General features: G+C 41.7%; 27 non-coding genes across 27 annotated transcripts; all 27 read right to left on the reverse strand.

Moving 5' to 3' along the window:
• Nucleotides 1-574: 574 nt before the first annotated feature.
• On the reverse strand, nt 575-647 carry TRNAR-CCU (transfer RNA arginine (anticodon CCU)). The gene has a single exon. It is a non-coding gene; the product is annotated as a tRNA-Arg (tRNA).
• Nucleotides 648-1,064: 417 nt separating this feature from the next.
• On the reverse strand, nt 1,065-1,157 carry TRNAI-UAU (transfer RNA isoleucine (anticodon UAU)). The gene is given in 2 exon segments: nt 1,065-1,100; nt 1,120-1,157. It is a non-coding gene; the product is annotated as a tRNA-Ile (tRNA).
• Nucleotides 1,158-1,723: 566 nt separating this feature from the next.
• Nucleotides 1,724-1,816, reverse strand: TRNAI-UAU (transfer RNA isoleucine (anticodon UAU)). The gene is given in 2 exon segments: nt 1,724-1,759; nt 1,779-1,816. It is a non-coding gene; the product is annotated as a tRNA-Ile (tRNA).
• Nucleotides 1,817-2,381: 565 nt separating this feature from the next.
• On the reverse strand, nt 2,382-2,474 carry TRNAI-UAU (transfer RNA isoleucine (anticodon UAU)). The gene is given in 2 exon segments: nt 2,382-2,417; nt 2,437-2,474. It is a non-coding gene; the product is annotated as a tRNA-Ile (tRNA).
• Nucleotides 2,475-3,555: 1,081 nt separating this feature from the next.
• Nucleotides 3,556-3,628, reverse strand: TRNAR-CCU (transfer RNA arginine (anticodon CCU)). The gene has a single exon. It is a non-coding gene; the product is annotated as a tRNA-Arg (tRNA).
• A 417-nt stretch (nt 3,629-4,045) lies between these two features.
• On the reverse strand, nt 4,046-4,138 carry TRNAI-UAU (transfer RNA isoleucine (anticodon UAU)). The gene is given in 2 exon segments: nt 4,046-4,081; nt 4,101-4,138. It is a non-coding gene; the product is annotated as a tRNA-Ile (tRNA).
• Nucleotides 4,139-5,219: 1,081 nt separating this feature from the next.
• Nucleotides 5,220-5,292, reverse strand: TRNAR-CCU (transfer RNA arginine (anticodon CCU)). Its single transcript has one exon. It is a non-coding gene; the product is annotated as a tRNA-Arg (tRNA).
• A 417-nt stretch (nt 5,293-5,709) lies between these two features.
• Nucleotides 5,710-5,802, reverse strand: TRNAI-UAU (transfer RNA isoleucine (anticodon UAU)). Its single transcript is given in 2 exon segments — nt 5,710-5,745; nt 5,765-5,802. It is a non-coding gene; the product is annotated as a tRNA-Ile (tRNA).
• Nucleotides 5,803-6,368: 566 nt separating this feature from the next.
• On the reverse strand, nt 6,369-6,461 carry TRNAI-UAU (transfer RNA isoleucine (anticodon UAU)). Its single transcript is given in 2 exon segments — nt 6,369-6,404; nt 6,424-6,461. It is a non-coding gene; the product is annotated as a tRNA-Ile (tRNA).
• Nucleotides 6,462-7,026: 565 nt separating this feature from the next.
• Nucleotides 7,027-7,119, reverse strand: TRNAI-UAU (transfer RNA isoleucine (anticodon UAU)). Its single transcript is given in 2 exon segments — nt 7,027-7,062; nt 7,082-7,119. It is a non-coding gene; the product is annotated as a tRNA-Ile (tRNA).
• Nucleotides 7,120-8,200: 1,081 nt separating this feature from the next.
• Nucleotides 8,201-8,273, reverse strand: TRNAR-CCU (transfer RNA arginine (anticodon CCU)). The gene has a single exon. It is a non-coding gene; the product is annotated as a tRNA-Arg (tRNA).
• A 417-nt stretch (nt 8,274-8,690) lies between these two features.
• Nucleotides 8,691-8,783, reverse strand: TRNAI-UAU (transfer RNA isoleucine (anticodon UAU)). Its single transcript is given in 2 exon segments — nt 8,691-8,726; nt 8,746-8,783. It is a non-coding gene; the product is annotated as a tRNA-Ile (tRNA).
• Nucleotides 8,784-9,864: 1,081 nt separating this feature from the next.
• TRNAR-CCU (transfer RNA arginine (anticodon CCU)) lies at nt 9,865-9,937 on the reverse strand. The gene has a single exon. It is a non-coding gene; the product is annotated as a tRNA-Arg (tRNA).
• A 2,727-nt stretch (nt 9,938-12,664) lies between these two features.
• Nucleotides 12,665-12,757, reverse strand: TRNAI-UAU (transfer RNA isoleucine (anticodon UAU)). The gene is given in 2 exon segments: nt 12,665-12,700; nt 12,720-12,757. It is a non-coding gene; the product is annotated as a tRNA-Ile (tRNA).
• Nucleotides 12,758-13,839: 1,082 nt separating this feature from the next.
• On the reverse strand, nt 13,840-13,912 carry TRNAR-CCU (transfer RNA arginine (anticodon CCU)). The gene has a single exon. It is a non-coding gene; the product is annotated as a tRNA-Arg (tRNA).
• Nucleotides 13,913-14,988: 1,076 nt separating this feature from the next.
• On the reverse strand, nt 14,989-15,081 carry TRNAI-UAU (transfer RNA isoleucine (anticodon UAU)). The gene is given in 2 exon segments: nt 14,989-15,024; nt 15,044-15,081. It is a non-coding gene; the product is annotated as a tRNA-Ile (tRNA).
• Nucleotides 15,082-15,646: 565 nt separating this feature from the next.
• On the reverse strand, nt 15,647-15,739 carry TRNAI-UAU (transfer RNA isoleucine (anticodon UAU)). The gene is given in 2 exon segments: nt 15,647-15,682; nt 15,702-15,739. It is a non-coding gene; the product is annotated as a tRNA-Ile (tRNA).
• A 1,082-nt stretch (nt 15,740-16,821) lies between these two features.
• Nucleotides 16,822-16,894, reverse strand: TRNAR-CCU (transfer RNA arginine (anticodon CCU)). The gene has a single exon. It is a non-coding gene; the product is annotated as a tRNA-Arg (tRNA).
• Nucleotides 16,895-17,311: 417 nt separating this feature from the next.
• Nucleotides 17,312-17,404, reverse strand: TRNAI-UAU (transfer RNA isoleucine (anticodon UAU)). The gene is given in 2 exon segments: nt 17,312-17,347; nt 17,367-17,404. It is a non-coding gene; the product is annotated as a tRNA-Ile (tRNA).
• Nucleotides 17,405-17,970: 566 nt separating this feature from the next.
• TRNAI-UAU (transfer RNA isoleucine (anticodon UAU)) lies at nt 17,971-18,063 on the reverse strand. The gene is given in 2 exon segments: nt 17,971-18,006; nt 18,026-18,063. It is a non-coding gene; the product is annotated as a tRNA-Ile (tRNA).
• A 565-nt stretch (nt 18,064-18,628) lies between these two features.
• TRNAI-UAU (transfer RNA isoleucine (anticodon UAU)) lies at nt 18,629-18,721 on the reverse strand. Its single transcript is given in 2 exon segments — nt 18,629-18,664; nt 18,684-18,721. It is a non-coding gene; the product is annotated as a tRNA-Ile (tRNA).
• A 1,082-nt stretch (nt 18,722-19,803) lies between these two features.
• TRNAR-CCU (transfer RNA arginine (anticodon CCU)) lies at nt 19,804-19,877 on the reverse strand. The gene has a single exon. It is a non-coding gene; the product is annotated as a tRNA-Arg (tRNA).
• A 421-nt stretch (nt 19,878-20,298) lies between these two features.
• On the reverse strand, nt 20,299-20,391 carry TRNAI-UAU (transfer RNA isoleucine (anticodon UAU)). The gene is given in 2 exon segments: nt 20,299-20,334; nt 20,354-20,391. It is a non-coding gene; the product is annotated as a tRNA-Ile (tRNA).
• A 563-nt stretch (nt 20,392-20,954) lies between these two features.
• TRNAI-UAU (transfer RNA isoleucine (anticodon UAU)) lies at nt 20,955-21,047 on the reverse strand. Its single transcript is given in 2 exon segments — nt 20,955-20,990; nt 21,010-21,047. It is a non-coding gene; the product is annotated as a tRNA-Ile (tRNA).
• Nucleotides 21,048-22,129: 1,082 nt separating this feature from the next.
• Nucleotides 22,130-22,202, reverse strand: TRNAR-CCU (transfer RNA arginine (anticodon CCU)). The gene has a single exon. It is a non-coding gene; the product is annotated as a tRNA-Arg (tRNA).
• Nucleotides 22,203-22,619: 417 nt separating this feature from the next.
• On the reverse strand, nt 22,620-22,712 carry TRNAI-UAU (transfer RNA isoleucine (anticodon UAU)). The gene is given in 2 exon segments: nt 22,620-22,655; nt 22,675-22,712. It is a non-coding gene; the product is annotated as a tRNA-Ile (tRNA).
• Nucleotides 22,713-23,794: 1,082 nt separating this feature from the next.
• Nucleotides 23,795-23,867, reverse strand: TRNAR-CCU (transfer RNA arginine (anticodon CCU)). Its single transcript has one exon. It is a non-coding gene; the product is annotated as a tRNA-Arg (tRNA).
• Between the last annotated feature and the right edge of the window lie 377 nt (nt 23,868-24,244).

Below are 24,244 nucleotides of genomic sequence, written 5' to 3' on the forward strand. Positions count from 1 at the left end.
AGACTTCTGAATGTGTCCCAAAGCAGTGGCTATCAGTGTGAATCTCAACAAATGCAACAACACCATGTCATATGAAGCAAAGGAAGCACACCTCTAAGGAGCGATTCTGATTGCTATTCGTATACATGTTGATACATCAGGAAAAACATTTCTGAAACTGGCACAAAAAGGACATAAAATGCCTTCCTGCAAATTAAGCTTACCAACGATACTTGTCAGGGTGGCTTTTTTGCTTGAAGATTTTAGGCCACCGGATTTGCATGCCACAATGGGATGTCTGGAGAATGTCGGAGAAAATGCAAAGCTCTTTCCTAATGAAAGCAGCGTTTCCTTTGTGGGGAGTTGAACATATTGTTTGGCAGAAACATTGCAGGAGATTTGGTTTTGGACAAGAGGACTTGTAGCCATCTTGCAGAAGTTTCCATTCAGTTGATAGCATGCTGCTGAACTAATCTGAGTTCTACTAGGAGAAGGCAGACATATTAATTAAGGCAACAGGAAAGGGAAGTCCTAAAGGTTTTATTCTAAAGCCTTGCTTTCGATGTGACTTGAAAGAGTCAAGCTAGATCTCAAACACCCCAGATGGGACTCGAACCCACAATCCCTGGCTTAGGAGGCCAGTGCCTTATCCATTAGGCCACTGGGGCTTTCGCTAGATGACAGCAAAGACTTTTTTTTTCTTTCAGAAGTCATCCGTTCTCTTACTTTACAAGGTAAGGGTGGCAAAATCTTTGTTTTTATTTTCCCTTGTAAACTTGCTACAGAATTGCAAGCGGTTTGAGCTACAAAGTCAGAAGAATGAGTTTTCTGAAAGAGAAAAGCCATGTCGCAGCTCTCCACACCTCTTTTCATCAAGTAGAAGGCGCACATTTTCTTTATCTGTTCTGGTCCACAATTTAAAGAATGTGGTCAGTGTAACAGAAAGACAGCTCATTCAAGCACCCTTGAGGAAAGAACCTTGAGTTTCTTTGGGCGCTTATTGCCCTGTTGTAAAGTTCTCAGGCCATAGGGTGCAAGTGCAGATTACATTTTCCATGAATAAAGGCAAAAAGCAAGAAACTGCATGCTCCAGGTGAGGCTCGAACTCACAACCTCGGCATTGCTCAACAGATACTGCCATATAAGTACCGCGCGCTGACCGATTGCGCCACTGGAGCACAGAAGCCATCACGGAAATCCATCACCCATGTCTCCTTAGTTTCAAATAGGCCTTCAAGTGATCCGAAACCTAAAATCGTGCTTATCCCAGACAAAAGAGAATATTTTTTCTCTCATAGCAAGAAATGGTAGCATATAAGTACTCCTAGAAAAAAAAAAACACCGCCAAATCCACTTGACTGGAGCTCCGTTCTCCGTTCTCTTACTTTACAAGGTAAGGGTGGCAAAATCTTTGTTTTTATTTTCCCTTGTAAACTTGCTACAGAATTGCAAGCGGTTTGAGCTACAAAGTCAGAAGAATGAGTTTTCTGAAAGAGAAAAGCCATGTCGCAGCTCTCCACACCTCTTTTCATCAAGTAGAAGGCGCACATTTTCTTTATCTGTTCTGGTCCACAATTTAAAGAATGTGGTCAGTGTAACAGAAAGACAGCTCATTCAAGCACCCTTGAGGAAAGAACCTTGAGTTTCTTTGGGCGCTTATTGCCCTGTTGTAAAGTTCTCAGGCCATAGGGTGCAAGTGCAGATTACATTTTCCATGAGTAAAGGCAAAAAGCAAGAAACTGCATGCTCCAGGTGAGGTTCGAACTCACAACCTCGGCATTGCTCAACAGATACTGCCATATAAGTACCACGCGCTGACCGATTGCGCCACTGGAGCACAGAAGCCATCACGGAAATCCATCATCCATGTCTCCTTGGTTTCAAATAGGCCTTCAAGTGATCCGAAACCTAAAATCGTGCTTATCCCAGACAAAAGAGAATATTTTTTCTCTCATAGCAAGAAATGGTAGCATATAAGTACTCCTAGAAAAAAAAAACACCGCCAAATCCACTTGACTGGAGCTCCGTTCTCCGTTCTCTTACTTTACAAGGTAAGGGTGGCAAAATCTTTGTTTTTATTTTCCCTTGTAAACTTGCTACAGAATTGCAAGCGGTTTGAGCTACAAAGTCAGAAGAATGAGTTTTCTGAAAGAGAAAAGCCATGTCGCAGCTCTCCACACCTCTTTTCATCAAGTAGAAGGCGCACATTTTCTTTATCTGTTCTGGTCCACAATTTAAAGAATGTGGTCAGTGTAACAGAAAGACAGCTCATTCAAGCACCCTTGAGGAAAGAACCTTGAGTTTCTTTGGGCGCTTATTGCCCTGTTGTAAAGTTCTCAGGCCATAGGGTGCAAGTGCAGATTACATTTTCCATGAGTAAAGGCAAAAAGCAAGAAACTGCATGCTCCAGGTGAGGTTCGAACTCACAACCTCGGCATTGCTCAACAGATACTGCCATATAAGTACCGCGCGCTGACCGATTGCGCCACTGGAGCACAGAAGCCATCACGGAAATCCATCACCCATGTCTCCTTGGTTTCAAATAGGCCTTCAAGCGATCCGAAACCTAAAATCGTGCTTATCCCAGACAAAAGAGAATATTTTTTCTCTCATAGCAAGAAATGGTAGCATATAAGTACTCCTAGAAAAAAAAAAACACCGCCAAATCCACTTGACTGGAGCTCAAGGACAGTATTTTAAAAATAAAAGTAGAACTTTTTTGAAAGAAAAAATGATATTGCAACTGCTATCGTGACGTGTTAGGGATATATTCATGCATGTTTGAAAAGTTACTAAATATCCACTGTAAAGCAAGAAGTGGCAGGTAATACCAAGTACCTTTGGATCAAGGTCCGTTTGTGGGTAAACCCAGATAAAACACAAGAGTTGTTAATACATTTGAAATGCCACTATCCAGTAACTGTGTTGAGCATTTTGATGCTCTATTTTTCAGAAAATCTGCCGATCCACGTCAGATTCTATTTCTGACTGCTTGCGGCAAGAAGACTTCTGAATGTGTCCCAAAGCAGTGGCTATCAGTGTGAATCTCAACAAATGCAACAACACCATGTCATATGAAGCAAAGGAAGCACACCTCTAAGGAGCGATTCTGATTGCTATTCGTATACATGTTGATACATCAGGAAAACATTTCTGAAACTGGCACAAAAAGGACATAAAATGCCTTCCTGCAAATTAAGCTTACCAACGATACTTGTCAGGGTGGCTTTTTTGCTTGAAGATTTTAGGCCACCGGATTTGCATGCCACAATGGGATGTCTGGAGAATGTCGGAGAAAATGCAAAGCTCTTTCCTAATGAAAGCAGCGTTTCCTTTGTGGGGAGTTGAACATATTGTTTGGCAGAAACATTGCAGGAGATTTGGTTTTGGACAAGAGGACTTGTAGCCATCTTGCAGAAGTTTCCATTCAGTTGATAGCATGCTGCTGAACTAATCTGAGTTCTACTAGGAGAAGGCAGACATATTAATTAAGGCAACAGGAAAGGGAAGTCCTAAAGGTTTTATTCTAAAGCCTTGCTTTTGATGTGACTTGAAAGAGTCAAGCTAGATCTCAAACACCCCAGATGGGACTCGAACCCACAATCCCTGGCTTAGGAGGCCAGTGCCTTATCCATTAGGCCACTGGGGCTTTCGCTAGATGACAGCAAAGACTTTTTTTTTCTTTCAGAAGTCATCCGTTCTCTTACTTTACAAGGTAAGGGTGGCAAAATCTTTGTTTTTATTTTCCCTTGTAAACTTGCTACAGAATTGCAAGCGGTTTGAGCTACAAAGTCAGAAGAATGAGTTTTCTGAAAGAGAAAAGCCATGTCGCAGCTCTCCACACCTCTTTTCATCAAGTAGAAGGCGCACATTTTCTTTATCTGTTCTGGTCCACAATTTAAAGAATGTGGTCAGTGTAACAGAAAGACAGCTCATTCAAGCACCCTTGAGGAAAGAACCTTGAGTTTCTTTGGGCGCTTATTGCCCTGTTGTAAAGTTCTCAGGCCATAGGGTGCAAGTGCAGATTACATTTTCCATGAGTAAAGGCAAAAAGCAAGAAACTGCATGCTCCAGGTGAGGTTCGAACTCACAACCTCGGCATTGCTCAACAGATACTGCCATATAAGTACCGCGCGCTGACCGATTGCGCCACTGGAGCACAGAAGCCATCACGGAAATCCATCACCCATGTCTCCTTGGTTTCAAATAGGCCTTCAAGTGATCCGAAACCTAAAATCGTGCTTATCCCAGACAAAAGAGAATATTTTTTCTCTCATAGCAAGAAATGGTAGCATATAAGTACTCCTAGAAAAAAAAAACACCGCCAAATCCACTTGACTGGAGCTCAAGGACAGTATTTTAAAAATAAAAGTAGAACTTTTTTGAAAGAAAAAATGATATTGCAACTGCTATCGTGACGTGTTAGGGATATATTCATGCATGTTTGAAAAGTTACTAAATATCCACTGTAAAGCAAGAAGTGGCAGGTAATACCAAGTACCTTTGGATCAAGGTCCGTTTGTGGGTAAACCCAGATAAAACACAAGAGTTGTTAATACATTTGAAATGCCACTATCCAGTAACTGTGTTGAGCATTTTGATGCTCTATTTTTCAGAAAATCTGCCGATCCACGTCAGATTCTATTTCTGACTGCTTGCGGCAAGAAGACTTCTGAATGTGTCCCAAAGCAGTGGCTATCAGTGTGAATCTCAACAAATGCAACAACACCATGTCATATGAAGCAAAGGAAGCACACCTCTAAGGAGCGATTCTGATTGCTATTCGTATACATGTTGATACATCAGGAAAAACATTTCTGAAACTGGCACAAAAAGGACATAAAATGCCTTCCTGCAAATTAAGCTTACCAACGATACTTGTCAGGGTGGCTTTTTTGCTTGAAGATTTTAGGCCACCGGATTTGCATGCCACAATGGGATGTCTGGAGAATGTCGGAGAAAATGCAAAGCTCTTTCCTAATGAAAGCAGCGTTTCCTTTGTGGGGAGTTGAACATATTGTTTGGCAGAAACATTGCAGGAGATTTGGTTTTGGACAAGAGGACTTGTAGCCATCTTGCAGAAGTTTCCATTCAGTTGATAGCATGCTGCTGAACTAATCTGAGTTCTACTAGGAGAAGGCAGACATATTAATTAAGGCAACAGGAAAGGGAAGTCCTAAAGGTTTTATTCTAAAGCCTTGCTTTCGATGTGACTTGAAAGAGTCAAGCTAGATCTCAAACACCCCAGATGGGACTCGAACCCACAATCCCTGGCTTAGGAGGCCAGTGCCTTATCCATTAGGCCACTGGGGCTTTCACTAGATGACAGCAAAGACTTTTTTTTTCTTTCAGAAGTCATCCGTTCTCTTACTTTACAAGGTAAGGGTGGCAAAATCTTTGTTTTTATTTTCCCTTGTAAACTTGCTACAGAATTGCAAGCGGTTTGAGCTACAAAGTCAGAAGAATGAGTTTTCTGAAAGAGAAAAGCCATGTCGCAGCTCTCCACACCTCTTTTCATCAAGTAGAAGGCGCACATTTTCTTTATCTGTTCTGGTCCACAATTTAAAGAATGTGGTCAGTGTAACAGAAAGACAGCTCATTCAAGCACCCTTGAGGAAAGAACCTTGAGTTTCTTTGGGCGCTTATTGCCCTGTTGTAAAGTTCTCAGGCCATAGGGTGCAAGTGCAGATTACATTTTCCATGAATAAAGGCAAAAAGCAAGAAACTGCATGCTCCAGGTGAGGCTCGAACTCACAACCTCGGCATTGCTCAACAGATACTGCCATATAAGTACCGCGCGCTGACCGATTGCGCCACTGGAGCACAGAAGCCATCACGGAAATCCATCACCCATGTCTCCTTAGTTTCAAATAGGCCTTCAAGTGATCCGAAACCTAAAATCGTGCTTATCCCAGACAAAAGAGAATATTTTTTCTCTCATAGCAAGAAATGGTAGCATATAAGTACTCCTAGAAAAAAAAAAACACCGCCAAATCCACTTGACTGGAGCTCCGTTCTCCGTTCTCTTACTTTACAAGGTAAGGGTGGCAAAATCTTTGTTTTTATTTTCCCTTGTAAACTTGCTACAGAATTGCAAGCGGTTTGAGCTACAAAGTCAGAAGAATGAGTTTTCTGAAAGAGAAAAGCCATGTCGCAGCTCTCCACACCTCTTTTCATCAAGTAGAAGGCGCACATTTTCTTTATCTGTTCTGGTCCACAATTTAAAGAATGTGGTCAGTGTAACAGAAAGACAGCTCATTCAAGCACCCTTGAGGAAAGAACCTTGAGTTTCTTTGGGCGCTTATTGCCCTGTTGTAAAGTTCTCAGGCCATAGGGTGCAAGTGCAGATTACATTTTCCATGAGTAAAGGCAAAAAGCAAGAAACTGCATGCTCCAGGTGAGGTTCGAACTCACAACCTCGGCATTGCTCAACAGATACTGCCATATAAGTACCACGCGCTGACCGATTGCGCCACTGGAGCACAGAAGCCATCACGGAAATCCATCATCCATGTCTCCTTGGTTTCAAATAGGCCTTCAAGTGATCCGAAACCTAAAATCGTGCTTATCCCAGACAAAAGAGAATATTTTTTCTCTCATAGCAAGAAATGGTAGCATATAAGTACTCCTAGAAAAAAAAAACACCGCCAAATCCACTTGACTGGAGCTCCGTTCTCCGTTCTCTTACTTTACAAGGTAAGGGTGGCAAAATCTTTGTTTTTATTTTCCCTTGTAAACTTGCTACAGAATTGCAAGCGGTTTGAGCTACAAAGTCAGAAGAATGAGTTTTCTGAAAGAGAAAAGCCATGTCGCAGCTCTCCACACCTCTTTTCATCAAGTAGAAGGCGCACATTTTCTTTATCTGTTCTGGTCCACAATTTAAAGAATGTGGTCAGTGTAACAGAAAGACAGCTCATTCAAGCACCCTTGAGGAAAGAACCTTGAGTTTCTTTGGGCGCTTATTGCCCTGTTGTAAAGTTCTCAGGCCATAGGGTGCAAGTGCAGATTACATTTTCCATGAGTAAAGGCAAAAAGCAAGAAACTGCATGCTCCAGGTGAGGTTCGAACTCACAACCTCGGCATTGCTCAACAGATACTGCCATATAAGTACCGCGCGCTGACCGATTGCGCCACTGGAGCACAGAAGCCATCACGGAAATCCATCACCCATGTCTCCTTGGTTTCAAATAGGCCTTCAAGCGATCCGAAACCTAAAATCGTGCTTATCCCAGACAAAAGAGAATATTTTTTCTCTCATAGCAAGAAATGGTAGCATATAAGTACTCCTAGAAAAAAAAAAACACCGCCAAATCCACTTGACTGGAGCTCAAGGACAGTATTTTAAAAATAAAAGTAGAACTTTTTTGAAAGAAAAAATGATATTGCAACTGCTATCGTGACGTGTTAGGGATATATTCATGCATGTTTGAAAAGTTACTAAATATCCACTGTAAAGCAAGAAGTGGCAGGTAATACCAAGTACCTTTGGATCAAGGTCCGTTTGTGGGTAAACCCAGATAAAACACAAGAGTTGTTAATACATTTGAAATGCCACTATCCAGTAACTGTGTTGAGCATTTTGATGCTCTATTTTTCAGAAAATCTGCCGATCCACGTCAGATTCTATTTCTGACTGCTTGCGGCAAGAAGACTTCTGAATGTGTCCCAAAGCAGTGGCTATCAGTGTGAATCTCAACAAATGCAACAACACCATGTCATATGAAGCAAAGGAAGCACACCTCTAAGGAGCGATTCTGATTGCTATTCGTATACATGTTGATACATCAGGAAAACATTTCTGAAACTGGCACAAAAAGGACATAAAATGCCTTCCTGCAAATTAAGCTTACCAACGATACTTGTCAGGGTGGCTTTTTTGCTTGAAGATTTTAGGCCACCGGATTTGCATGCCACAATGGGATGTCTGGAGAATGTCGGAGAAAATGCAAAGCTCTTTCCTAATGAAAGCAGCGTTTCCTTTGTGGGGAGTTGAACATATTGTTTGGCAGAAACATTGCAGGAGATTTGGTTTTGGACAAGAGGACTTGTAGCCATCTTGCAGAAGTTTCCATTCAGTTGATAGCATGCTGCTGAACTAATCTGAGTTCTACTAGGAGAAGGCAGACATATTAATTAAGGCAACAGGAAAGGGAAGTCCTAAAGGTTTTATTCTAAAGCCTTGCTTTTGATGTGACTTGAAAGAGTCAAGCTAGATCTCAAACACCCCAGATGGGACTCGAACCCACAATCCCTGGCTTAGGAGGCCAGTGCCTTATCCATTAGGCCACTGGGGCTTTCGCTAGATGACAGCAAAGACTTTTTTTTTCTTTCAGAAGTCATCCGTTCTCTTACTTTACAAGGTAAGGGTGGCAAAATCTTTGTTTTTATTTTCCCTTGTAAACTTGCTACAGAATTGCAAGCGGTTTGAGCTACAAAGTCAGAAGAATGAGTTTTCTGAAAGAGAAAAGCCATGTCGCAGCTCTCCACACCTCTTTTCATCAAGTAGAAGGCGCACATTTTCTTTATCTGTTCTGGTCCACAATTTAAAGAATGTGGTCAGTGTAACAGAAAGACAGCTCATTCAAGCACCCTTGAGGAAAGAACCTTGAGTTTCTTTGGGCGCTTATTGCCCTGTTGTAAAGTTCTCAGGCCATAGGGTGCAAGTGCAGATTACATTTTCCATGAGTAAAGGCAAAAAGCAAGAAACTGCATGCTCCAGGTGAGGTTCGAACTCACAACCTCGGCATTGCTCAACAGATACTGCCATATAAGTACCGCGCGCTGACCGATTGCGCCACTGGAGCACAGAAGCCATCACGGAAATCCATCACCCATGTCTCCTTGGTTTCAAATAGGCCTTCAAGTGATCCGAAACCTAAAATCGTGCTTATCCCAGACAAAAGAGAATATTTTTTCTCTCATAGCAAGAAATGGTAGCATATAAGTACTCCTAGAAAAAAAAAACACCGCCAAATCCACTTGACTGGAGCTCAAGGACAGTATTTTAAAAATAAAAGTAGAACTTTTTTGAAAGAAAAAATGATATTGCAACTGCTATCGTGACGTGTTAGGGATATATTCATGCATGTTTGAAAAGTTACTAAATATCCACTGTAAAGCAAGAAGTGGCAGGTAATACCAAGTACCTTTGGATCAAGGTCCGTTTGTGGGTAAACCCAGATAAAACACAAGAGTTGTTAATACATTTGAAATGCCACTATCCAGTAACTGTGTTGAGCATTTTGATGCTCTATTTTTCAGAAAATCTGCCGATCCACGTCAGATTCTATTTCTGACTGCTTGCGGCAAGAAGACTTCTGAATGTGTCCCAAAGCAGTGGCTATCAGTGTGAATCTCAACAAATGCAACAACACCATGTCATATGAAGCAAAGGAAGCACACCTCTAAGGAGCGATTCTGATTGCTATTCGTATACATGTTGATACATCAGGAAAAACATTTCTGAAACTGGCACAAAAAGGACATAAAATGCCTTCCTGCAAATTAAGCTTACCAACGATACTTGTCAGGGTGGCTTTTTTGCTTGAAGATTTTAGGCCACCGGATTTGCATGCCACAATGGGATGTCTGGAGAATGTCGGAGAAAATGCAAAGCTCTTTCCTAATGAAAGCAGCGTTTCCTTTGTGGGGAGTTGAACATATTGTTTGGCAGAAACATTGCAGGAGATTTGGTTTTGGACAAGAGGACTTGTAGCCATCTTGCAGAAGTTTCCATTCAGTTGATAGCATGCTGCTGAACTAATCTGAGTTCTACTAGGAGAAGGCAGACATATTAATTAAGGCAACAGGAAAGGGAAGTCCTAAAGGTTTTATTCTAAAGCCTTGCTTTCGATGTGACTTGAAAGAGTCAAGCTAGATCTCAAACACCCCAGATGGGACTCGAACCCACAATCCCTGGCTTAGGAGGCCAGTGCCTTATCCATTAGGCCACTGGGGCTTTCGCTAGATGACAGCAAAGACTTTTTTTTTCTTTCAGAAGTCATCCGTTCTCTTACTTTACAAGGTAAGGGTGGCAAAATCTTTGTTTTTATTTTCCCTTGTAAACTTGCTACAGAATTGCAAGCGGTTTGAGCTACAAAGTCAGAAGAATGAGTTTTCTGAAAGAGAAAAGCCATGTCGCAGCTCTCCACACCTCTTTTCATCAAGTAGAAGGCGCACATTTTCTTTATCTGTTCTGGTCCACAATTTAAAGAATGTGGTCAGTGTAACAGAAAGACAGCTCATTCAAGCACCCTTGAGGAAAGAACCTTGAGTTTCTTTGGGCGCTTATTGCCCTGTTGTAAAGTTCTCAGGCCATAGGGTGCAAGTGCAGATTACATTTTCCATGAATAAAGGCAAAAAGCAAGAAACTGCATGCTCCAGGTGAGGCTCGAACTCACAACCTCGGCATTGCTCAACAGATACTGCCATATAAGTACCGCGCGCTGACCGATTGCACCACTGGAGCACAGAAGCCATCACGGAAATCCATCACCCATGTCTCCTTGGTTTCAAATAGGCCTTCAAGTGATCCGAAACCTAAAATCGTGCTTATCCCAGACAAAAGAGAATATTTTTTCTCTCATAGCAAGAAATGGTAGCATATAAGTACTCCTAGAAAAAAAAAAACACCGCCAAATCCACTTGACTGGAGCTCCGTTCTCCGTTCTCTTACTTTACAAGGTAAGGGTGGCAAAATCTTTGTTTTTATTTTCCCTTGTAAACTTGCTACAGAATTGCAAGCGGTTTGAGCTACAAAGTCAGAAGAATGAGTTTTCTGAAAGAGAAAAGCCATGTCGCAGCTCTCCACACCTCTTTTCATCAAGTAGAAGGCGCACATTTTCTTTATCTGTTCTGGTCCACAATTTAAAGAATGTGGTCAGTGTAACAGAAAGACAGCTCATTCAAGCAACCTTGAGGAAAGAACCTTGAGTTTCTTTGGGCGCTTATTGCCCTGTTGTAAAGTTCTCAGGCCATAGGGTGCAAGTGCAGATTACATTTTCCATGAGTAAAGGCAAAAAGCAAGAAACTGCATTCGAACTCACAACCTCGGCATTGCTCAACAGATACTGCCATATAAGTACCGCGCGCTGACCGATTGCGCCACTGGAGCACAGAAGCCATCACGGAAATCCATCACCCATGTCTCCTTGGTTTCAAATAGGCCTTCAAGTGATCCGAAACCTAAAATCGTGCTTATCCCAGACAAAAGAGAATATTTTTTCTCTCATAGCAAGAAATGGTAGCATATAAGTACTCCTAAAAAAAAAAAAACACCGCCAAATCCACTTGACTGGAGCTCAAGGACAGTATTTTAAAAATAAAAGTAGAACTTTTTTGAAAGAAAAAATGATATTGCAACTGCTATCGTGACGTGTTAGGGATATATTCATGCATGTTTGAAAAGTTACTAAATATCCACTGTAAAGCAAGAAGTGGCAGGTAATACCAAGTACCTTTGGATCAAGGTCCGTTTGTGGGTAAACCCAGATAAAACACAAGAGTTGTTAATACATTTGAAATGCCACTATCCAGTAACTGTGTTGAGCATTTTGATGCTCTATTTTTCAGAAAATCTGCCGATCCACGTCAGATTCTATTTCTGACTGCTTGCGGCAAGAAGACTTCTGAATGTGTCCCAAAGCAGTGGCTATCAGTGTGAATCTCAACAAATGCAACAACACCATGTCATATGAAGCAAAGGAAGCACACCTCTAAGGAGCGATTCTGATTGCTATTCGTATACATGTTGATACATCAGGAAAAACATTTCTGAAACTGGCACAAAAAGGACATAAAATGCCTTCCTGCAAATTAAGCTTACCAACGATACTTGTCAGGGTGGCTTTTTTGCTTGAAGATTTTAGGCCACCGGATTTGCATGCCACAATGGGATGTCTGGAGAATGTCGGAGAAAATGCAAAGCTCTTTCCTAATAAAAGCAGTGTTTCCTTTGTGGGGAGTTGAACATATTGTTTGGCAGAAACATTGCAGGAGATTTGGTTTTGGACAAGAGGACTTGTAGCCATCTTGCAGAAGTTTCCATTCAGTTGATAGCATGCTGCTGAACTAATCTGAGTTCTACTAGGAGAAGGCACACATATTAATTAAGGCAACAGGAAAGGGAAGTCCTAAAGGTTTTATTCTAAAGCCTTGCTTTAGATGTGACTTGAAAGAGTCAAGCAAGATCTCAAACACCCCAGATGGGACTCCAACCCACAATCCCTGGCTTAGGCGGCCAGTGCCTTATCAATTAGGCCACTGGGGCTTTCGCTAGATGACAGCAAAGACTTTTTTTTTCTTTCAGAAGTCATCCGTTCTCTTACTTTACAAGGTAAGGGTGGCAAAATCTTTGTTTTTATTTTCCCTTGTAAACTTGCTACAGAATTGCAAGCGGTTTGAGCTACAAAGTCAGAAGAATGAGTTTTCTGAAAGAGAAAAGCCATGTCGCAGCTCTCCACACCTCTTTTCATCAAGAAGAAGGCGCACATTTTCTTTATCTGTTCTGGTCCACAATTTAAAGAATGTGGTCAGTGTAACAGAAAGACAGCTCATTCAAGCACCCTTGAGGAAAGAACCTTGAGTTTCTTTGGGCGCTTATTGCCCTGTTGTAAAGTTCTCAGGCCATAGGGTGCAAGCGCAGATTACATTTTCCATGAATAAAGGCAAAAAGCAAGAAACTGCATGCTCCAGGTGAGGCTCGAACTCACAACCTCGGCATTGCTCAACAGATACTGCCATATAAGTACCGCGCGCTGACCGATTGCGCCACTGGAGCACAGAAGCCATCACGGAAATCCATCACCCATGTCTCCTTGGTTTCAAATAGGCCTTCAAGTGATCCAAAACCTAAAATCGTGCTTATCCCAGACAAAAGAGAATATTTTTTCTCTCATAGCAAGAAATGGTAGCATATAAGTACTCCTAAAAAAAAAAAAACACCGCCAAATCCACTTGACTGGAGCTCAAGGACAGTATTTTAAAAATAAAAGTAGAACTTTTTTGAAAGAAAAAATGATATTGCAACTGCTATCGTGACGTGTTAGGGATATATTCATGCATGTTTGAAAAGTTACTAAATATCCACTGTAAAGCAAGAAGTGGCAGGTAATACCAAGTACCTTTGGATCAAGGTCCGTTTGTGGGTAAACCCAGATAAAACACAAGAGTTGTTAATACATTTGAAATGCCACTATCCAGTAACTGTGTTGAGCATTTTGATGCTCTATTTTTCAGAAAATCTGCCGATCCACGTCAGATTCTATTTCTGACTGCTTGCGGCAAGAAGACTTCTGAATGTGTCCCAAAGCAGTGGCTATCAGTGTGAATCTCAACAAATGCAACAACACCATGTCATATGAAGCAAAGGAAGCACACCTCTAAGGAGCGATTCTGATTGCTATTCGTATACATGTTGATACATCAGGAAAAACATTTCTGAAACTGGCACAAAAAGGACATAAAATGCCTTCCTGCAAATTAAGCTTACCAACGATACTTGTCAGGGTGGCTTTTTTGCTTGAAGATTTTAGGCCACCGGATTTGCATGCCACAATGGGATGTCTGGAGAATGTCGGAGAAAATGCAAAGCTCTTTCCTAATGAAAGCAGCGTTTCCTTTGTGGGGAGTTGAACATATTGTTTGGCAGAAACATTGCAGGAGATTTGGTTTTGGACAAGAGGACTTGTAGCCATCTTGCAGAAGTTTCCATTCAGTTGATAGCATGCTGCTGAACTAATCTGAGTTCTACTAGGAGAAGGCAGACATATTAATTAAGGCAACAGTAAAGGGAAGTCCTAAAGGTTTTATTCTAAAGCCTTGCTTTCGATGTGACTTGAAAGAGTCAAGCTAGATCTCAAACACCCCAGATGGGACTCGAACCCACAATCCCTGGCTTAGGAGGCCAGTGCCTTATCCATTAGGCCACTGGGGCTTTCGCTAGATGACAGCAAAGACTTTTTTTTTCTTTCAGAAGTCATCCGTTCTCTTACTTTACAAGGTAAGGGTGGCAAAATCTTTGTTTTTATTTTCCCTTGTAAACTTGCTACAGAATTGCAAGCGGTTTGAGCTACAAAGTCAGAAGAATGAGTTTTCTGAAAGAGAAAAGCCATGTCGCAGCTCTCCACACCTCTTTTCATCAAGTAGAAGGCGCACATTTTCTTTATCTGTTCTGGTCCACAATTTAAAGAATGTGGTCAGTGTAACAGAAAGACAGCTCATTCAAGCACCCTTGAGGAAAGAACCTTGAGTTTCTTTGGGCGCTTATTGCCCTGTTGTAAAGTTCTCAGGCCATAGGGTGCAAGTGCAGATTACATTTTCCATGAATAAAGGCAAAAAGCAAGAAACTGCATGCTCCAGGTGAGGCTCGAACTCACAACCTCGGCATTGCTCAACAGATACTGCCATATAAGTACCGCGCGCTGACCGATTGCACCACTGGAGCACAGAAGCCATCACGGAAATCCATCACCCATGTCTCCTTGGTTTCAAATAGGCCTTCAAGTGATCCGAAACCTAAAATCGTGCTTATCCCAGACAAAAGAGAATATTTTTTCTCTCATAGCAAGAAATGGTAGCATATAAGTACTCCTAGAAAAAAAAAAACACCGCCAAATCCACTTGACTGGAGCTCCGTTCTCCGTTCTCTTACTTTACAAGGTAAGGGTGGCAAAATCTTTGTTTTTATTTTCCCTTGTAAACTTGCTACAGAATTGCAAGCGGTTTGAGCTACAAAGTCAGAAGAATGAGTTTTCTGAAAGAGAAAAGCCATGTCGCAGCTCTCCACACCTCTTTTCATCAAGTAGAAGGCGCACATTTTCTTTATCTGTTCTGGTCCACAATTTAAAGAATGTGGTCAGTGTAACAGAAAGACAGCTCATTCAAGCACCCTTGAGGAAAGAACCTTGAGTTTCTTTGGGCGCTTATTGCCCTGTTGTAAAGTTCTCAGGCCATAGGGTGCAAGTGCAGATTACATTTTCCATGAATAAAGGCAAAAAGCAAGAAACTGCATGCTCCAGGTGAGGCTCGAACTCACAACCTCGGCATTGCTCAACAGATACTGCCATATAAGTACCGCGCGCTGACCGATTGCGCCACTGGAGCACAGAAGCCATCACGGAATTCCATCACCCATGTCTCCTTGGTTTCAAATAGGCCTTCAAGTGATCCGAAACCTAAAATCGTGCTTATCCCAGACAAAAGAGAATATTTTTTCTCTCATAGCAAGAAATGGTAGCATATAAGTACTCCTAGAAAAAAAAAACACCGCCAAATCCACTTGACTGGAGCTCCGTTCTCCGTTCTCTTACTTTACAAGGTAAGGGTGGCAAAATCTTTGTTTTTATTTTCCCTTGTAAACTTGCTACAGAATTGCAAGCGGTTTGAGCTACAAAGTCAGAAGAATGAGTTTTCTGAAAGAGAAAAGCCATGTCGCAGCTCTCCACACCTCTTTTCATCAAGTAGAAGGCACACATTTTCTTTATCTGTTCTGGTCCACAATTTAAAGAATGTGGTCAGTGTAACAGAAAGACAGCTCATTCAAGCACCCTTGAGGAAAGAACCTTGAGTTTCTTTGGGCGCTTATTGCCCTGTTGTAAAGTTGTCAGGCCATAGGGTGCAAGTGCAGATTACATTTTCCATGAGTAAAGGCAAAAAGCAAGAAACTGCATGCTCCAGGTGAGGTTCGAACTCACAACCTCGGCATTGCTCAACAGATACTGCCATATAAGTACCGCGCGCTGACCGATTGCGCCACTGGAGCACAGAAGCCATCACGGAAATCCATCACCCATGTCTCCTTGGTTTCAAATAGGCCTTCAAGTGATCCGAAACCTAAAATCGTGCTTATCCCAGACAAAAGAGAATATTTTTTCTCTCATAGCAAGAAATGGTAGCATATAAGTACTCCTAGAAAAAAAAAAACACCGCCAAATCCACTTGACTGGAGCTCAAGGACAGTATTTTAAAAATAAAAGTAGAACTTTTTTGAAAGAAAAAATGATATTGCAACTGCTATCGTGACGTGTTAGGGATATATTCATGCATGTTTGAAAAGTTACTAAATATCCACTGTAAAGCAAGAAGTGGCAGGTAATACCAAGTACCTTTGGATCAAGGTCCGTTTGTGGGTAAACCCAGATAAAACACAAGAGTTGTTAATACATTTGAAATGCCACTATCCAGTAACTGTGTTGAGCATTTTGATGCTCTATTTTTCAGAAAATCTGCCGATCCACGTCAGATTCTATTTCTGACTGCTTGCGGCAAGAAGACTTCTGAATGTGTCCCAAAGCAGTGGCTATCAGTGTGAATCTCAACAAATGCAACAACACCATGTCATATGAAGCAAAGGAAGCACACCTCTAAGGAGCGATTCTGATTGCTATTCGTATACATGTTGATACATCAGGAAAAACATTTCTGAAACTGGCACAAAAAGGACATAAAATGCCTTCCTGCAAATTAAGCTTACCAACGATACTTGTCAGGGTGGCTTTTTTGCTTGAAGATTTTAGGCCACCGGATTTGCATGCCACAATGGGATGTCTGGAGAATGTCGGAGAAAATGCAAAGCTCTTTCCTAATGAAAGCAGCGTTTCCTTTGTGGGGAGTTGAACATATTGTTTGGCAGAAACATTGCAGGAGATTTGGTTTTGGACAAGAGGACTTGTAGCCATCTTGCAGAAGTTTCCATTCAGTTGATAGCATGCTGCTGAACTAATCTGAGTTCTACTAGGAGAAGGCAGACATATTAATTAAGGCAACAGGAAAGGGAAGTCCTAAAGGTTTTATTCTAAAGCCTTGCTTTCGATGTGACTTGAAAGAGTCAAGCTAGATCTCAAACACCCCAGATGGGACTCGAACCCACAATCCCTGGCTTAGGAGGCCAGTGCCTTATCCATTAGGCCACTGGGGCTTTCGCTAGATGACAGCAAAGACTTTTTTTTTCTTTCAGAAGTCATCCGTTCTCTTACTTTACAAGGTAAGGGTGGCAAAATCTTTGTTTTTATTTTCCCTTGTAAACTTGCTACAGAATTGCAAGCGGTTTGAGCTACAAAGTCAGAAGAATGAGTTTTCTGAAAGAGAAAAGCCATGTCGCAGCTCTCCACACCTCTTTTCATCAAGTAGAAGGCGCACATTTTCTTTATCTGTTCTGGTCCACAATTTAAAGAATGTGGTCAGTGTAACAGAAAGACAGCTCATTCAAGCACCCTTGAGGAAAGAACCTTGAGTTTCTTTGGGCGCTTATTGCCCTGTTGTAAAGTTCTCAGGCCATAGGGTGCAAGTGCAGATTACATTTTCCATGAATAAAGGCAAAAAGCAAGAAACTGCATGCTCCAGGTGAGGCTCGAACTCACAACCTCGGCATTGCTCAACAGATACTGCCATATAAGTACCGCGCGCTGACCGATTGCGCCACTGGAGCACAGAAGCCATCACGGAAATCCATCACCCATGTCTCCTTGGTTTCAAATAGGCCTTCAAGTGATCCGAAACCTAAAATCGTGCTTATCCCAGACAAAAGAGAATATTTTTTCTCTCATAGCAAGAAATGGTAGCATATAAGTACTCCTAGAAAAAAAAAAACACCGCCAAATCCACTTGACTGGAGCTCCGTTCTCCGTTCTCTTACTTTACAAGGTAAGGGTGGCAAAATCTTTGTTTTTATTTTCCCTTGTAAACTTGCTACAGAATTGCAAGCGGTTTGAGCTACAAAGTCAGAAGAATGAGTTTTCTGAAAGAGAAAAGCCATGTCGCAGCTCTCCACACCTCTTTTCATCAAGTAGAAGGCGCACATTTTCTTTATCTGTTCTGGTCCACAATTTAAAGAATGTGGTCAGTGTAACAGAAAGACAGCTCATTCAAGCACCCTTGAGGAAAGAACCTTGAGTTTCTTTGGGCGCTTATTGCCCTGTTGTAAAGTTCTCAGGCCATAGGGTGCAAGTGCAGATTACATTTTCCATGAGTAAAGGCAAAAAGCAAGAAACTGCATGCTCCAGGTGAGGTTCGAACTCACAACCTCGGCATTGCTCAACAGATACTGCCATATAAGTACCACGCGCTGACCGATTGCGCCACAGGAGCACAGAAGCCATCACGGAAATCCATCATCCATGTCTCCTTGGTTTCAAATAGGCCTTCAAGTGATCCGAAACCTAAAATCGTGCTTATCCCAGACAAAAGAGAATATTTTTTCTCTCATAGCAAGAAATGGTAGCATATAAGTACTCCTAGAAAAAAAAAACACCGCCAAATCCACTTGACTGGAGCTCCGTTCTCCGTTCTCTTACTTTACAAGGTAAGGGTGGCAAAATCTTTGTTTTTATTTTCCCTTGTAAACTTGCTACAGAATTGCAAGCGGTTTGAGCTACAAAGTCAGAAGAATGAGTTTTCTGAAAGAGAAAAGCCATGTCGCAGCTCTCCACACCTCTTTTCATCAAGTAGAAGGCGCACATTTTCTTTATCTGTTCTGGTCCACAATTTAAAGAATGTGGTCAGTGTAACAGAAAGACAGCTCATTCAAGCACCCTTGAGGAAAGAACCTTGAGTTTCTTTGGGCGCTTATTGCCCTGTTGTAAAGTTCTCAGGCCATAGGGTGCAAGTGCAGATTACATTTTCCATGAGTAAAGGCAAAAAGCAAGAAACTGCATGCTCCAGGTGAGGTTCGAACTCACAACCTCGGCATTGCTCAACAGATACTGCCATATAAGTACCGCGCGCTGACCGATTGCGCCACTGGAGCACAGAAGCCATCACGGAAATCCATCACCCATGTCTCCTTGGTTTCAAATAGGCCTTCAAGTGATCCGAAACCTAAAATCGTGCTTATCCCAGACAAAAGAGAATATTTTTTCTCTCATAGCAAGAAATGGTAGCATATAAGTACTCCTAGAAAAAAAAAACACCGCCAAATCCACTTGACTGGAGCTCAAGGACAGTATTTAAAAAAAAAAAATTAGAACTTTTTTGAAAGAAAAAATGATATTGCAACTGCTATCGTGACGTGTTAGGGATATATTCATGCATGTTTGAAAAGTTACTAAATATCCACTGTAAAGCAAGAAGTGGCAGGTAATACCAAGTACCTTTGGATCAAGGTCCGTTTGTGGGTAAACCCAGATAAAACACAAGAGTTGTTAATACATTTGAAATGCCACTATCCAGTAACTGTGTTGAGCATTTTGATGCTCTATTTTTCAGAAAATCTGCCGATCCACGTCAGATTCTATTTCTGACTGCTTGCGGCAAGAAGACTTCTGAATGTGTCCCAAAGCAGTGGCTATCAGTGTGAATCTCAACAAATGCAACAACACCATGTCATATGAAGCAAAGGAAGCACACCTCTAAGGAGCGATTCTGATTGCTATTCGTATACATGTTGATACATCAGGAAAAACATTTCTGAAACTGGCACAAAAAGGACATAAAATGCCTTCCTGCAAATTAAGCTTACCAACGATACTTGTCAGGGTGGCTTTTTTGCTTGAAGATTTTAGGCCACCGGATTTGCATGCCACAATGGGATGTCTGGAGAATGTCGGAGAAAATGCAAAGCTCTTTCCTAATGAAAGCAGCGTTTCCTTTGTGGGGAGTTGAACATATTGTTTGGCAGAAACATTGCAGGAGATTTGGTTTTGGACAAGAGGACTTGTAGCCATCTTGCAGAAGTTTCCATTCAGTTGATAGCATGCTGCTGAACTAATCTGAGTTCTACTAGGAGAAGGCAGACATATTAATTAAGGCAACAGGAAAGGGAAGTCCTAAAGGTTTTATTCTAAAGCCTTGCTTTCGATGTGACTTGAAAGAGTCAAGCTAGATCTCAAACACCCCAGAGTGGGACTCGAACCCACAATCCCTGGCTTAGGAGGCCAGTGCCTTATCCATTAGGCCACTGGGGCTTTCGCTAGATGACAGCAAAGACTTTTTTTTTTTTTCTTTCAGAAGTCATCCGTTCTCTTACTTTACAAGGTAAGGGTGGCAAAATCTTTGTTTTTATTTTCCCTTGTAAACTTGCTACAGAATTGCAAGCGGTTTGAGCTACAAAGTCAGAAGAATGAGTTTTCTGAAAGAGAAAAGCCATGTCGCAGCTCTCCACACCTCTTTTCATCAAGTAGAAGGCGCACATTTTCTTTATCTGTTCTGGTCCACAATTTAAAGAATGTGGTCAGTGTAACAGAAAGACAGCTCATTCAAGCACCCTTGAGGAAAGAACCTTGAGTTTCTTTGGGCGCTTATTGCCCTGTTGTAAAGTTCTCAGGCCATAGGGTGCAAGTGCAGATTACATTTTCCATGAATAAAGGCAAAAAGCAAGAAACTGCATGCTCCAGGTGAGGCTCGAACTCACAACCTCGGCATTGCTCAACAGATACTGCCATATAAGTACCGCGCGCTGACCGATTGCGCCACTGGAGCACAGAAGCCATCACGGAAATCCATCACCCATGTCTCCTTGGTTTCAAATAGGCCTTCAAGTGATCCGAAACCTAAAATCGTGCTTATCCCAGACAAAAGAGAATATTTTTTCTCTCATAGCAAGAAATGGTAGCATATAAGTACTCCTAGAAAAAAAAAACACCGCCAAATCCACTTGACTGGAGCTCCGTTCTCCGTTCTCTTACTTTACAAGGTAAGGGTGGCAAAATCTTTGTTTTTATTTTCCCTTGTAAACTTGCTACAGAATTGCAAGCGGTTTGAGCTACAAAGTCAGAAGAATGAGTTTTCTGAAAGAGAAGCCATGTCGCAGCTCTCCACACCTCTTTTCATCAAGTAGAAGGCGCACATTTTCTTTATCTGTTCTGGTCCACAATTTAAAGAATGTGGTCAGTGTAACAGAAAGACAGCTCATTCAAGCACCCTTGAGGAAAGAACCTTGAGTTTCTTTGGGCGCTTATTGCCCTGTTGTAAAGTTCTCAGGCCATAGGGTGCAAGTGCAGATTACATTTTCCATGAGTAAAGGCAAAAAGCAAGAAACTGCATGCTCCAGGTGAGGTTCGAACTCACAACCTCGGCATTGCTCAACAGATACTGCCATATAAGTACCACGCGCTGACCGATTGCGCCACTGGAGCACAGAAGCCATCACGGAAATCCATCACCCATGTCTCCTTGGTTTCAAATAGGCCTTCAAGCGATCCGAAACCTAAAATCGTGCTTATCCCAGACAAAAGAGAATATTTTTTCTCTCATAGCAAGAAATGGTAGCATATAAGTACTCCTAGAAAAAAAAAAACACCGCCAAATCCACTTGACTGGAGCTCAAGGACAGTATTTTAAAAATAAAAGTAGAACTTTTTTGAAAGAAAAAATGATATTGCAACTGCTATCGTGACGTGTTAGGGATATATTCATGCATGTTTGAAAAGTTACTAAATATCCACTGTAAAGCAAGAAGTGGCAGGTAATACCAAGTACCTTTGGATCAAGGTCCGTTTGTGGGTAAACCCAGATAAAACACAAGAGTTGTTAATACATTTGAAATGCCACTATCCAGTAACTGTGTTGAGCATTTTGATGCTCTATTTTTCAGAAAATCTGCCGATCCACGTCAGATTCTATTTCTGACTGCTTGCGGCAAGAAGACTTCTGAATGTGTCCCAAAGCAGTGGCTATCAGTGTGAATCTCAACAAATGCAACAACACCATGTCATATGAAGCAAAGGAAGCACACCTCTAAGGAGCGATTCTGATTGCTATTCGTATACATGTTGATACATCAGGAAAAACATTTCTGAAACTGGCACAAAAAGGACATAAAATGCCTTCCTGCAAATTAAGCTTACCAACGATACTTGTCAGGGTGGCTTTTTTGCTTGAAGATTTTAGGCCACCGGATTTGCATGCCACAATGGGATGTCTGGAGAATGTCGGAGAAAATGCAAAGCTCTTTCCTAATGAAAGCAGCGTTTCCTTTGTGGGGAGTTGAACATATTGTTTGGCAGAAACATTGCAGGAGATTTGGTTTTGGACAAGAGGACTTGTAGCCATCTTGCAGAAGTTTCCATTCAGTTGATAGCATGCTGCTGAACTAATCTGAGTTCTACTAGGAGAAGGCAGACATATTAATTAAGGCAACAGGAAAGGGAAGTCCTAAAGGTTTTATTCTAAAGCCTTGCTTTCGATGTGACTTGAAAGAGTCAAGCTAGATCTCAAACACCCCAGATGGGACTCGAACCCACAATCCCTGGCTTAGGAGGCCAGTGCCTTATCCATTAGGCCACTGGGGCTTTCGCTAGATGACAGCAAAGACTTTTTTTTTCTTTCAGAAGTCATCCGTTCTCTTACTTTACAAGGTAAGGGTGGCAAAATCTTTGTTTTTATTTTCCCTTGTAAACTTGCTACAGAATTGCAAGCGGTTTGAGCTACAAAGTCAGAAGAATGAGTTTTCTGAAAGAGAAAAGCCATGTCGCAGCTCTCCACACCTCTTTTCATCAAGTAGAAGGCGCACATTTTCTTTATCTGTTCTGGTCCACAATTTAAAGAATGTGGTCAGTGTAACAGAAAGACAGCTCATTCAAGCACCCTTGAGGAAAGAACCTTGAGTTTCTTTGGGCGCTTATTGCCCTGTTGTAAAGTTCTCAGGCCATAGGGTGCAAGTGCAGATTACATTTTCCATGAATAAAGGCAAAAAGCAAGAAACTGCATGCTCCAGGTGAGGCTCGAACTCACAACCTCGGCATTGCTCAACAGATACTGCCATATAAGTACCGCGCGCTGACCGATTGCGCCACTGGAGCACAGAAGCCATCACGGAAATCCATCACCCATGTCTCCTTGGTTTCAAATAGGCCTTCAAGTGATCCGAAACCTAAAATCGTGCTTATCCCAGACAAAAGAGAATATTTTTTCTCTCATAGCAAGAAATGGTAGCATATAAGTACTCCTAGAAAAAAAAAAACACCGCCAAATCCACTTGACTGGAGCTCAAGGACAGTATTTAAAAAATAAAAGTAGAACTTTTTTGAAAGAAAAAATGATATTGCAACTGCTATCGTGACGTGTTAGGGATATATTCATGCATGTTTGAAAAGTTACTAAATATCCACTGTAAAGCAAGAAGTGGCAGGTAATACCAAGTACCTTTGGATCAAGGTCCGTTTGTGGGTAAACCCAGATAAAACACAAGAGTTGTTAATACATTTGAAATGCCACTATCCAGTAACTGTGTTGAGCATTTTGATGCTCTATTTTTCAGAAAATCTGCCGATCCACGTCAGATTCTATTTCTGACTGCTTGCGGCAAGAAGACTTCTGAATGTGTCCCAAAGCAGTGGCTATCAGTGTGAATCTCAACAAATGCAACAACACCATGTCATATGAAGCAAAGGAAGCACACCTCTAAGGAGCGATTCTGATTGCTATTCGTATACATGTTGATACATCAGGAAAAACATTTCTGAAACTGGCACAAAAAGGACATAAAATGCCTTCCTGCAAATTAAGCTTACCAACGATACTTGTCAGGGTGGCTTTTTTGCTTGAAGATTTTAGGCCACCGGATTTGCATGCCACAATGGGATGTCTGGAGAATGTCGGAGAAAATGCAAAGCTCTTTCCTAATGAAAGCAGCGTTTCCTTTGTGGGGAGTTGAACATATTGTTTGGCAGAAACATTGCAGGAGATTTGGTTTTGGACAAGAGGACTTGTAGCCATCTTGCAGAAGTTTCCATTCAGTTGATAGCATGCTGCTGAACTAATCTGAGTTCTACTAGGAGAAGGCAGACATATTAATTAAGGCAACAGGAAAGGGAAGTCCTAAAGGTTTTATTCTAAAGCCTTGCTTTCGATGTGACTTGAAAGAGTCAAGCTAGATCTCAAACACCCCAGATGGGACTCGAACCCACAATCCCTGGCTTAGGAGGCCAGTGCCTTATCCATTAGGCCACTGGGGCTTTCGCTAGATGACAGCAAAGACTTTTTTTTTCTTTCAGAAGTCATCCGTTCTCTTACTTTACAAGGTAAGGGTGGCAAAATCTTTGTTTTTATTTTCCCTTGTAAACTTGCTACAGAATTGCAAGCGGTTTGAGCTACAAAGTCAGAAGAATGAGTTTTCTGAAAGAGAAAAGCCATGTCGCAGCTCTCCACACCTCTTTTCATCAAGTAGAAGGCGCACATTTTCTTTATCTGTTCTGGTCCACAATTTAAAGAATGTGGTCAGTGTAACAGAAAGACAGCTCATTCAAGCACCCTTGAGGAAAGAACCTTGAGTTTCTTTGGGCGCTTATTGCCCTGTTGTAAAGTTCTCAGGCCATAGGGTGCAAGTGCAGAT

The sequence above is a fragment of the Lithobates pipiens genome, unplaced genomic scaffold (assembly GCF_037356315.1).
Source record: "Lithobates pipiens isolate NorthernLeopardFrog02 unplaced genomic scaffold, aLitPip1_a1.2 Scaffold_8, whole genome shotgun sequence".
In the NCBI taxonomy this organism is placed as follows: Eukaryota; Metazoa; Chordata; class Amphibia; order Anura; family Ranidae; genus Lithobates; species Lithobates pipiens.